Source organism: Chiloscyllium plagiosum, chromosome 7 (genome assembly GCF_004010195.1).
Source record: "Chiloscyllium plagiosum isolate BGI_BamShark_2017 chromosome 7, ASM401019v2, whole genome shotgun sequence".
In the NCBI taxonomy this organism is placed as follows: Eukaryota; Metazoa; Chordata; class Chondrichthyes; order Orectolobiformes; family Hemiscylliidae; genus Chiloscyllium; species Chiloscyllium plagiosum.
Genome location: NC_057716.1, coordinates 21,007,309 through 21,020,135, shown reverse-complemented (window position 1 = coordinate 21,020,135; position 12,827 = coordinate 21,007,309). Strand labels below are relative to the sequence as shown.

The 12,827-nt window shown below is 42.9% G+C and overlaps 1 long non-coding RNA gene across 1 annotated transcript in view; it reads right to left on the bottom strand.

The window, feature by feature from the left end:
• Window positions 1–4,696: 4,696 nt before the first annotated feature.
• Window positions 4,697–12,827, bottom strand: part of LOC122551394 — a 33,679-nt gene continuing 25,548 nt past the window's right edge. Inside the window, exon 3 of the long non-coding RNA XR_006312093.1 lies at window positions 4,697–6,702. This is a non-coding gene — a long non-coding RNA (uncharacterized LOC122551394). The remainder of the gene's footprint in view (window positions 6,703–12,827) is intronic.

The window sequence follows — 12,827 nt, the reverse complement described above, 5'->3', positions numbered from 1 at the left end:
AGCTGCTTTCTTGGATGGTGGCCATTCATACCAGTATTAATTTGAAGATGGATGATTAGTATGTGTTCTTGTATAGAGAACAGAATAATTCTCTTGCAGCCCTGAATTGTTGCATTTGGAGCAGATTTGTAGTAATTTACACATTTTCACTGACTACAGCCTGTTGCTTAGACCTTAATATGGTTCATTTTTATGCCTTTTTCAAGTTATATTTGTCTGGCTTAGTTATCTTACATTAGACATTATTCTCTGAGGATGAATGCTCTCGAGTTGTGCAATATCAAATTTTGACCAGTTTGAGGAATTGATAATGGGGACAATCATTCACCCGCCTCGAACCTGTTCTGTGTACATTTAGATTCTGGTTTATCTGCTCTTAATTCATTTTCCCAGCTAACCCCTATATCCTGATGTACCTGTCCAGCTAACCCCCCCATCCTGACGTACCTGTCCAGTGTTTCTTTTGAGCAGTGCAGCCACACAGCAGCATGAAGGTTTTATTAAGTCGGCTCTTTTAGGTTGTAACTTGTATCTGGGCAATCTCTTTCTCTCTCCTCCACTCTCCCCTTCCCTTCCTCTCTCCTCCCAACCCCTCTCCTCTTCTCTAAATTCAGTGGAATCCTACTCTCGATCTTTACATTTTACATGGTCTGTTGATATAATTTCAAGCAGTTGAATGTAGTCCTTGGGGCTAAAGGTATCAAAGGATATGGTGGAGGGACAGGATCAAGCTATTGAGTTGGATGATCAGCTCTGATCATGACGAATGGTAGAGTAGGTTTGAAGGGCTGAAAGGCCTTCTGCTCCTGTTTTCGACTGCAATTGTATGGCAATCTCTGATCATTTAGCTTTGGCCCTCCCCGAGCACATTCCTCCCACTTCCTGTCTCCTTGATTACAGAGAGCCTATTTCAAATTCCTAATTGTCTTTTTTTTTGCCAAGCCTCCATTTTCTGCAATATTTCTTGGGTCATAGAGTCATAGAGATGTATAGCCCAGAGACAGACCCTTCGGTCCAACTTGTCCATGCCAACTAAATATCCAAATTAATCTAGTCCCATCTGCCAGCACTTGCTCACACCCCTCCAAACCTCCTCCCACCCATACACCATCCAGATGCCCCCCCAAATGGCACAATTGTCTTCCTTCCATTTTCCGTGACTTCATGTTTACTAAAGCCATTATTGCCTCGCTCTGGCCATCTCCTACTGAACATGGACATGAACATTTCTGGTCAACAATTAGTTTACCCGTTCACTGTCAGGTCTATGTGGATCACATCAGGCATTTTCGGATCCTGCTCTCAGGTTGTCTAAATTGTTCAATGTTCATGGAATGTTCTAGGAAGCAAAGGTAATCCTCGTTTCCATTTCTCCAATACATACCATTGCTTCCTGATATCTCCACTGCCCTCGCAGTGTTTGAGGAACTCATCGAATTCTTTGTCACTAAGATTGAGATGGCCTTTTCAGTTGCCTTGGTCTTTGCTGTTTCCCTCACTTAGCTAAGCCCTGATCTCTCATCTTCCTCAGGTTTCTCTCTTATATCCCCTCCCCAAGCTCAGCTTCTCCTTGACCCCTCCAGCTCCTATTTATTATCCTCACCAACATATTCACAATTTAATTACCGAAAGGTGCTATCCTCAATTCTCCTATTTTTCAAGTTCTCCTCAAAAAGAGCCACGTTTGACCCCTCTGTGTGACTGTTTCACATCCAATCTCTCCTCTCTCCTCAATCTTTGCACTTGTTTCCACCTTCCAAATCCAGGCCCATCTTTTCCACAACTTCACGTTTAAGTCTTTACGATCAAGTGTCTGATCCTGCACGTTACAGAAGCAGTACATAGCAAGCCACAAATTACGTTGTACAAGCAGAGATCTGCCAACTTAACAACTTCATTGCAACACACATTCTTTATTTTCTAATCATTCTTTCTCCAAAGGGTTGACCATAATTATAACCTACCACCCTGGTAAAAGTAGCATAAAATTGTTCTTGAACTAAAACAGGACTAAGATGATAAATACAAATTTTGTTCAGAACCCAACCTCATAACCTGTTTATAATCTCTCAATCTGTAATCTGAAAATACAGATTTATTGAGAGTGAGAGCAGAGGTGTTTAGGAAAAATCGGAGAGCTTTAAACCAGAGAGCCTGATGTCGGTGGTGGGCAATTGTTGGAAGGAATCTGATTTGGAAAGGTATGGACTGATTAGGGATAGTCAACATGGCTTTGTATGTGGGAAATCATGTCTCTCGAACTTGATTGAGATTTATGACGAAGTCACGAAGAGGATGAGGGCAGAGCGATGGACGTGATCTATATGCACTTCAGTAAGATGTTCGACAAGTTCCCCATGGGAGACTAGTTAGCAAGGAAAACAGGGAGAGCTAGCCATTTGGATACAGAACTGGCTTGAAGGTATAAGACAGAGGGTGGTGGTGGAGGGTTGTTTTTCAGACTGGAGGCCTGTGACCAGTGGAGTGCCAGAAGGATCGGTGCTGGGTCCACAACCTTTCGTCATTTATATAAATGATTTGGATGTGAACATAGGAGGTATAGTTAGTAAGTTTGCAGATGACACCAAAATTGGAGGTGTAGTGGACAGTGAAGAAGGTCACCTCTGATTACAACAGGATCTTGATCAGATTGGGCCAATGGGCTGAGAAGTGACAGATGGAGTTTAATTTAAATAAATGCGAGATAAATGCACTTTGGGAAAGCAAAGCTTAGCAGGACTTATACACTTAATGGTAAGGTCCTAGGGAGTGTTGCTGAACAGAGACCTTGGAATGCAGGTTCATAGCTCCTTGAAAGTGGAGTCGCAGGTAGATAAGATAGTGAAGAAGGCGTTTGGTATGCTTTCCTTTATTGGTCAGAGTATTGAGTACAGGAGTTGGGAGGTCATGTTGCAGCTGTACGGGACATTGGTTAGGCCACTGTTGGAATATTGCGTGCAGTTCTGGTCTTCTTCCTATCGGAAAGTTGTTGTGAAACATGGAAGGGTTCAGAAAAGATTTACAAGGATGTTGCCAGAGTTGGAGGATTTGAGTTATCGGGGGAGGCTGAACAGGCTGGGGCTGTTTTCCCTGGAGCGTCGGAGGCTGAGGGGTGACCTTATAGAGATTTATAAAATCATGAGGGGCTTGAGTAGGGTAAATAGACAAGGTTTTTTCCCCTGGGGTGGGGGAGTCCAGAACTAGAGGGCATAGGTTTAGGATGAGAGGGGAAAGATATAAAAGGGACCTCAGGGGCAACCTTTTCATTCAGTGTGGTGCCTATATGGAATGAGCTGCCAGAGGAAGTGGTGGAGACTGGCATAATTGCAGCATTTAAATGGCATCTGGATGGGTATATGAATAGGAAGCGTTTAGAGGGATATGGGCCAAATGCTGGCAAATGGGACTAGATTAAATTAGGTTAGGATATCTGGTCAGCACGTTTGAGTTGGACTGAAGGGTCTGTTTCCATGCTGTACATCTGTATGACACTATGACTCTAAAATAGTGTTATTTTTGCTGTTATCTCTATAAATCTCTAATAATAATTAGTAGAACTCAGAAATACTGAACTGTTATACACTTGCACTCTGCAAACCTTGCAGTCCACACATACAAAAGGACAAGTAGGCAAGATGTCTCCTCAGCCAAAGGAGAGCAATTGAAACCTGGTATATGTGAAGTGGTGATAATAGCTTAATACAGTTCAATACAAATGAGCCATGTTTTGACTAAAAGTGCAGAGTCATGGCGTCGCAATCTAGTTATGTTTCGATAATGTGATTAGTTGTGGTCCGAACACAGGCCCCTGCAGAATTCCACAACTCACTAGCTGCCAGCCTGAGAAATACCCCTTTATCCCTGCTCCCTGCCTTCTGCCAGTCAGCCAATCTTCTATCCATGCCAGTATCTTGCCTTATAGGCTCTTATTTAGCAGCCTCCTATGCAGCACCTTGCCAAAGGCCTTCTAGAAATCCAAATAGATCATGACCACTGGTTCTCCTCTGTCTAACTTGCTTGTCACCTCCTCTAAGAATGCTAACAGATTTGTCAGGCATGACCAACCTTGGATGAAGCCATGCTGATCTCTCCATATTTTACAATACACTTCCAAGTATTACACAATCTCATCCTTTTAATAAGGGATCTGAAAATCTTTCATTAACATATGGTTTCCTGTCTTCTGTCTCCCTCCCTTCTCAAACAGGGGTGTTACATTACCCATTTTCCAGTCCTGAGAGACCCTTCCTGCCTCCAGTGATTCCTGAAACATCACTGCCAATATCTCTACAATCTCCTCAGCTATCTCCTTCAGGACTCTGGGGTGTAGTCTATCTGGTCCGGGTGATTTATTCACCTTCAGACCTTTCAACTTCCACAGCACCACCTCTGTAGTGGTGGCCACTAGACTCACCTCGGCCCCCTGACTCTCTTGAAGTTCTGGTATGCTGCTGGTGTCTTCCCCTGTGAAAACTGATGTAAAGTATCTATTCAGTTTCTTTGTTCCCCATCACTACTTCTCCAGCTTAATTTTCCAGTGGTCCAATGTCCATCTTTGCCCCCCTCTTCGCTTTTAGATATCTACAGAATCTCTTGCAATCTTCTTTTATATTATCAGCTAGCTTACTCTCATATTTCATCATCTCCCCTTTTGTTGTTTTTTTAGTCATCCTCTGCTGGTTTTTAAAGGCTTCCCACTAATCTTCACCACATTGTTTGGCTTTTTCTTTCACTTTTGTGCTATCCCTGACTTCCCTTGTCAGCCATTGTTGCCTGATCCTCCCCTTAGTACGTTTCCTCTTGCTCAGGGTGAATTTCTGCTGTGCCTCCTAAATTATCCTCAGAAACTCCTGCCATTGCTGCTTTGCCATCCTTTTTAACTAGGCTCCCCTTCCAATCAACACTAGCCAGCTCCTCTCTCATATCTTTACCTTGACTCAGTTGGAATACCATTACATCAGATTCTAAATTCTCCCCCTCAAACCGCAGGGAGAATTCTATCATATTATAGTTGCTATCCCCTAGGGATTCCTTCACCTTCAGTGCTTTGATCATCTCCGCCCCGTTACACATCGCTAAATATATAATTGCCTGTTCCTAGTAACCTCTTCCACAAGCTGCTCAAAATAAAAACTATCTCGCAGACTAATCACCCATTCCTTTTCTTGATATCTGCCATCAACCTCATTTTCCCAGTCCACCTGCATATTGAAGAGCCCCATGTTTATTGTACTAGTGCCTTTCTGACATGTCTTTTATATGTCCTGACTACTGCTAGGAGGCCTGTACATAATCTCATCAGAGCTTTTACTCCTCTAAAGTGTCCTAACTTTAGCCACTCAGTTTCTGCACTTTGACTCAACATCATTTCCTGCTATCGATTTAATTTAATTTCTTACTAATGGGATAATGCCACCCCTCTGCCTGTCCTTTCAATAGGACGTGTATCCTTGGCTATACAGTTGCCAACCCTGGTCTCCTTGCCACATCTCTGTGACGCCCACAACAGCGCACCACAGGGGATACGTTCCTACAGAGAGCAAGCATTGCAAAGTTTTTAGACAGGCTCAAGTGCAGAGGCTCCTTTTAACACTACCTCCTGTATCCCTCTATCTGCCTCACTTACAGGCACTCCTTCCTGTCCCCCGACCACTGACCAAATTCAATCCAAGGGTTGGAACTGCCTCCTGAAACACCGCATTCAGGTAACTCTTCCCCGTCCCTGATGTGTCATAGTGTCTGAGCTGGAGTCCCTCAACTAACCAACACTTGATACACTATGAGCCACTATGTGGACCACCAGCTCCCACATCATGTAGTTACAGCTCATTGCCTGACCCAGCAACTCTATTTTAATTACATAGTTATCAATTTGATTTTTAAAAATTCTGTTCTGGTTTTTTAATTTGTAGACTGTAAATAATTCCCCTATTTACTTTCAATCTGAAAGTAATCCATAATAGATTACTACTAATTTGACTATCATCAAACAATCCACTTCCCATGATGTCACTCTTTTCTGCTGAGCCTTTGATCATGGCCTTCAACTTATCCTATTTTTTTAAAAAACCTAAGGAACTATGAGCCAATTTTTTAAAAAAAGCACCTCTTCCCTTCTGCACTAAATTCCTAGGCTGCCTCCAAATTCCCTGAACTATATACTGTACTCACTTGAGCTATGTCTCGTTCTGGATGTGATCTCTCCTTCCTCATTGTGCAAAGCTTACTGATCCTGATAACTGAACAGCCAGAATCCAGGTATAAAAACCTGTTTCTAGCCTTCACCTCTTCAAAACCTGGATTCTGGAACAAATCTTACATTTGCTGAATAAGTAGGCCAGGCCTACTCACCAATACCTTCTTGCAACACCTTCATCATCTTTACGAGGGATTCTGCAAGTTCAGCCAACTGCAGCTCCTTGAATTTGAGCTCCATCGAATAAGGACCATTTCTGACCATGCACTCTGGTCACACACACAAATCATGTGAATTAACACCAATATCACTGACTATTAAATTATTTGTAATTGTAGCTTTTTCTTTTGTGTTTTTTCTCTGTCTTCCTGGTGTGTGTAGATGTTTGCACCAGATATTCCTCACAGTTTGAATAAACCGTACTTCTGTTTTCGATGTTTGTGTAGGCCATTATTTTTTATGTTCAGTTTCACAAACAGAGGGTTTTGGGGAAAGTATCTTGCAGCCTGTGCAAAAGAAATTAAATTATAAAATACATCTCTTTATGAACACAAACAGAGAAGAATAAAATAATTAAATTTGTCTCTCCATCTTGTCTGTAACAGTTTAGCAAGTAATGAATCTCTAAAGCACATTCCATGACTCAGCACAGTGTTAGAGCTGTTTAGCCAAATCTGAAACACAGTCATGGATGTAGTGTCGGAAAAGTGGCAGCCAATTATTGTACATCAACTGCCTATGAGCAGTAAAGTCATAATAGTGAAATAATCTGTTTGTGATGCTTGTTGAGAAATGAATATTGACCAGTGCACCATGAAACATTCCCCTGCTGGCTTCTTTGGAGTAGTGCCATGAGACTTTACTCCTCCTCCTGAAACAGCAGACAGGGATTTAGTTGAACATTTATAAACTGGGCACCCTGACAGCATGGCACTAGAAACATCAGCCTCGGTTCCTGCGGCTCCAAGTCATGGAAGCAGTGACTCTAAACCCCCAATCAATCTCATTTTCTTCAAGGAGAGCAAACTCAGCTTTTCCAGCTTCTTACTGTCAGATCCGGCTGCCTGTAAATTAACTGCTGACTTTCCTCAACTACAAGTAATTCGCCTTCAAAATTATTTCATCGGTGGCGAGACTCTTTGGGAGATTTTAAAGGGGGCAATACGAATGCAACCTCTTTCTCTTTGACCTCTCATGCAGACCTCTATGAGGTCACCCCTTAGCCTCCAATCCTTCATGGAAAACAGCTCCAGTCTATTCAGTCTCTCCCTCAGCTCCAACCCTGGCATCATCCCTGTAAATCTTTTCTGAATCCTGTCAAGTTTCACAACATGCTTCCAATGGGAGGGAGACCAAAATTGCATGCAATATTCCAACAGTGGCCTAACCAATGTCCTGTACAGTTGCAACATGACCTCCCAACTCCTGTACTCAATACTCTAATCAATAAAGGAAGGCATACCAAACACCTTGTTCACTATCCTATCCACCTGTGACTCCACTTTCAAGAATGAGATTCATGATTTGGAGGGACTGGGGTGGACAAAGTTAAAAATCACACAACATTATTTGGAAGTACTACCTTTCGGAGCGCTGCTCCTTCATCAGGTGGTTGTGGAGATTAAGATCATGCTCACAGAATTTATAGCCAAAGGAGTCCAGTGTCATGAAGATGTGATACAGGAAACAACCTTAGATTAAAACTTTCACCTTTTATACTGGGATATGCTGGTTTCTGTTCTTTGATCTATAAATCCCAGAGCTGCTTTTAAATTACGTTCTCAAGATAAAAATCACACAACACCAGGTTATAGTCCAACAGATTTAATTGGAAGCAGTAGCTTTCAGGTTGATGACAACCACCTGATGAAGGAGCGATGCTCTGAAAGCTAGTGATTCCAATTAAACCTGTTGGACTATAACCTGGGGTTGTGTGATTTTTAACTTTGTACACCCCAGTCCAACACCGGCACCTCCACATCATGATTCTCAAGATAGCTCAGCTTTTCTGACAATAGGTGTGAAGTCTGTCTATGTCCCAATACTATCTCAGACTGACGAGCCCTCTGCATAGTTTTACCGATGCAGCTTTTGAGCAAAATAAATGAGATGGACAGGTTTAGAAAAATAGGGCCCACACCTGGAGTGTAAACTGAAGCTATTGCAATGTGTATGAATAACTGAAATGACCCCAATCAAGAAAGTTGTTGATTTTAAAATTCTCATTCTAATTTTCAAATCCTTCCATGGCCTTAACTCTCCAAAACCACCTCCTGATCTCAATCTCTTTCATGAGCTCTACATTCCTCAGACTTCTACTCTCCTCAAATGCTGGCCTCTTGCACACCCTCTTCTAATTCCTTCATTCTATCATTAGCGGCCATGTGTCCAGAGATTCAGATTCCCTAAGTCTGGAATTCCCTCCCTGCACTTTTGTTTTTTAAGATCCTCCTTGTAAACTAATTTTGAGATGCTCCTTACAAATCCTGGTTTGCTTTACCTTCTCCTCTTATGGCTCAAATGTTGTCTGATCTCCATCCTGTGAAGCCAATGGGATGTAGCTGGTGCTAATTTTTTATTGTTGAATGGGGGCTATTTTCCTGGTGCATTGGAGCTAAGGGGTGATCTTATAGACGTTTACAAAATCATGAGGGGCATGGATGGGGTAGCCAAGGATACTTTCCCAAGACAGGGGAGTCCAAAACCAGAGTTCATAAGTTTAGGGTGAGAGGGAAAAGATTTAAAAGGGACAAGGGGCAACTTTTCATGCAGAGGGTGGTGCGTGTGTGGAATGAGCTGCCAGAGGAAGTGGTGGAGGCTGGTCAAATTAAAAGGCACCTGGATGGATATATGAATAGAGGGCTATGGGCCAAGTGCTGGCAAATGGGACTAGATTAATTTAGGATATCTGGTCAGCATAGACAAGTTGGACTGAAGGGTCTTTTTCTGTGCTGTCTCTGACTCTATGACTGTCTGAGTCATTTCCTGCAAACCTGTTCGATATACCTAGTAGATTTATGCCTGTCTTCTTGTTATCATAAAGGTAGTAAAGGGAATCTAATTAACCCTCTGGTCCCTGAGTTGATGAGGTGACCAGTGAGGTTTATAGACATTCCATTGAGACTTAAATTGCATGTTGTAACCACCCTGTTTCCAAGTTCTCTGCCTCTGATCACGTTTTATATAAACCCTTGACAAACCTAGCTGTTTTGCAGCCACTTGGGGAGCAAGCGAGAGGACTTTGCCCAGTAGCAGAAATCAGTATCAGACAGCTGTTCGGGAAGGTAGGGTCAAAGCAGGACAATGCATTTTGACGGCTTTTTTTGTAAAAGGACAATGTGCCTTAACTGGGTTTTTTAATTCAGAGCAAGGATGGAAAGCAATTCAAACTGCTGTTAGTTTGTTTATTTCAGAAACATGCCCTTCCATTTACCATGTGATGAAATGTTCATACTTTGTCAAATTATCTTTTCTGAAAATGCAAGCAATTTGATTTGAGGATAGTTGCTGTCAGAAATGTGATCAGACTGATGTGGTTGACTAAAAATGCTCATAAGATTGTTGTAATCTCTGGGAGAGACAGCAGACTGTGTGTGTGTTCTGAACATTGCTTCATTTGTGTGTGCTATAGAGCTACAAGTATTAAAGTGTGACCTACGCTCGTGCATACGTATACACACACACACACACAAACACACACTCACACTCTCTCTCTCTTTCTGCGTTTTTATGTCCCACATGTACAAGTTTATAAAATCATGAGGAGCATGGATAGGTTAAATAGTCAAGGTCTTTTCCCCAAGGAAGGGGAGTCCAGAACTAGAGGGCACAGGTTTAGGGTGAGAGGGGAAAGATTTAAAGGGGACCCAGGGGCCAACTTTATCACGCCGACGGTGGTGCATGTATGGAATGAACTGCCAGAGGAAGTGGTGGAAGCTGGTACAATTGCAACATTTAAAAGGCATCTGGATGGGTATATGAATAGGAAGGGTTTGGAGAGATATGGGTCAAGTGCTGGCAGGTGGGACTAGATTGGGTTGGGATATCTGGTCGGCATGGACGAGTTAAATTGAAGGGTCTGTTTTGGTGCAATATAGCTCCATGACTAAGTGGATACATGCAGTCCTGGTAGTCAGGCCAACCTCCCATCTATAGAATCCATCGACCAGGCACGCTGTCAAGGAGAGGCTGCCATCATTTTCAAAGATCAGTCCCACCCCGGCAGTGTTTTTCTACAACATCGTTGTTGTAATCACTGGGAGAGGCAGCAGACTGTCTGTGTGTGTGTGTGTGTGTGTCTGTGTGTGTGTGTGTGTGTGTGTGTGTGTGTGTGTGTGTACGTACAGAAGCCTGAACACATGCACCAGCCGGTTTCGTAACAGTTTCTACCCTAGTGTTGTTAGAATACTGAATGGACTCAAACTCTTACCATTTGCCTGTACCCATGTTTTTGTTTTTGTCGCTGTTTACCTATTATTTATGATCTATGCTACTTATCTCGGTGATCTGCTTGTATTGCTCGCGAGACAAAGCTTTTCGCTGTGTCTCTGTACATGTGACAATACATTCAATTCAATTCAGACTGTCATTCTGTATGAAGGAGACATTTAATCTACTGAACTGATCAACTAAAAGAATATTGAGACCAGGCTGTCTGTGTGACTGGATTGTCAAGAGTTTGTTAAATATCCAATTAAATAAACAAGATGACATTCAATAATCGCTTCTCCAATACTGTCACAGGTCACCTTTGATCCATATATGAAGATTACTCCAAATTCTTAAGTCATAGAGATGTACAGCATGGAAACAGACCCTTCGGTCCAACCTATCCATGCCAATCAGATATCCGAACCCAATCTAGTCCCACCACCAGCACCCGGCCCATATCCCTCCAAACTCTTCCTATTTATATACCCATCCAGATGCCTTTTAAGTTTGCAATTGTACCAGTCTCCACCACTTCCTCTGGCAGCTCATTCCATACACGTACCACCCTCTGCATGAAAGGTTGCCCCTTAAGTCCCTTTTATATCTTTCCCCTCTCACCCTAAACCTATGCCCTCTAGTTCTGGACTCCCCAACCCCAGGGAAAAGACTTTGTCTATTTATCCTTTCCATGCTCCTCATAATTTTGTAAACCTCTATAAGGTCACCCCTCAGCCTCCGACGCTCCAGGGAAAATAGTCCCAGCCTGTTCAGCCTCCCCCTGTAGCTCAGATCCTTCAACCCTGGCAACATCCTTGTAAATCTTTTCTGAACCCTTCCATGTTTCACAACAACTTTCCGATAGGAAGGAGACCAGAATTGCACGCAATATTCAAAAAATGGCTGAACCAATGTCCTGTACAGCTGCAACATGACCTCCCAACTCCTGTACTCAATACTCTGACCAATAAAGGAAAGCATACCAAACGCCTTCTTTACTATCCTATCTACCTGCGACTCCACTTTCAAGGAGCTATGAACCTGCACTCCAAGGTCTCTTTGTTCAGCAACACTCCTTAGGACCTTACCATTAAGTGTATAAGTCCTGCTAAGATTTGCTTCCCCAAAATGCAGCACCTCACATTTATCTGAATTAAACTCCATCTGCCACTTCTCAGCCCATTGGCCCATCTGGTCCAGATCCTGTTATAATCTGAGTAATCTTCTTCACTGTCCACTACACCTCCAATTTTGGTGTCATCTGCAAACTTCCTAACTATACCTCCTATGTTCACATCCAAATCATTTATATAAATGATGAAAGGTTGTGGACCCAGCACCGCTCCTTGTGGCACTCCACTGGTCACAGGCCTCCAGTCTGAAAAACAACCCTCCACCACCTCCCTCTGTCTTCTATCTTCAAGCCAGTTCTGTATCCAAATGGCTAGTTCTCCCTGTATTCCTTGCTAACTAGTCTCCCATGGGGAATTTGTCGAACATCTTACTGAAGTCCATATAGATCACGTCCATCGTTCTGCCCTCATCAATCCTCTTTGTGACTTCATCATAAATCTCAATCAAGTTTGTGAGACATGATTTCCCACGCACAAAGCCATGTTGACTATCCCTAATCAGTCCTTGCCTTTCCAAATACATGTCCATCCTGTCACTCAGGATTCCCTCCAACAACTTGCCCACCACCGAGGTCAGGCTCACCGGTCTACAGTTCCCTGGCTTGTCTTTACCACCCTTCTTAAACAGTGGCACCACGTTAGCCAACCTCCAGTCTTCTGGCACCTCACCTGTGACTATCGATGATACAAATATCTCAGCAAGAGGCCCAACAATCACTTCTCTAACTTCCTACAGAGTTCTAGGGTACACCTGATCAGGGCCTGGGGATTTATCCACCTTTAACCACTTCAAGACATCCAGCACTTGCTCCTCTGTAATCTGGACATTTTGAAGATGTCACCATCTATTTCCCTACAGTCTATATCTTCCATATCCTTTCCCACAGTAAATACTCATACAAAATACTAATTTAGTATCTCCCCCATTTTCTGCGGCTCCGCACAAAGGCCACCTTGCTGATCTTTGAGGGGCCCTATTCTCTCCCTACTTACCCTTTTGTCCTTAATATATTTGTAAAAACTCTTTGGATTCTCCTTGATTCTATTTGCCAAAGCTATCTCATGTCCCC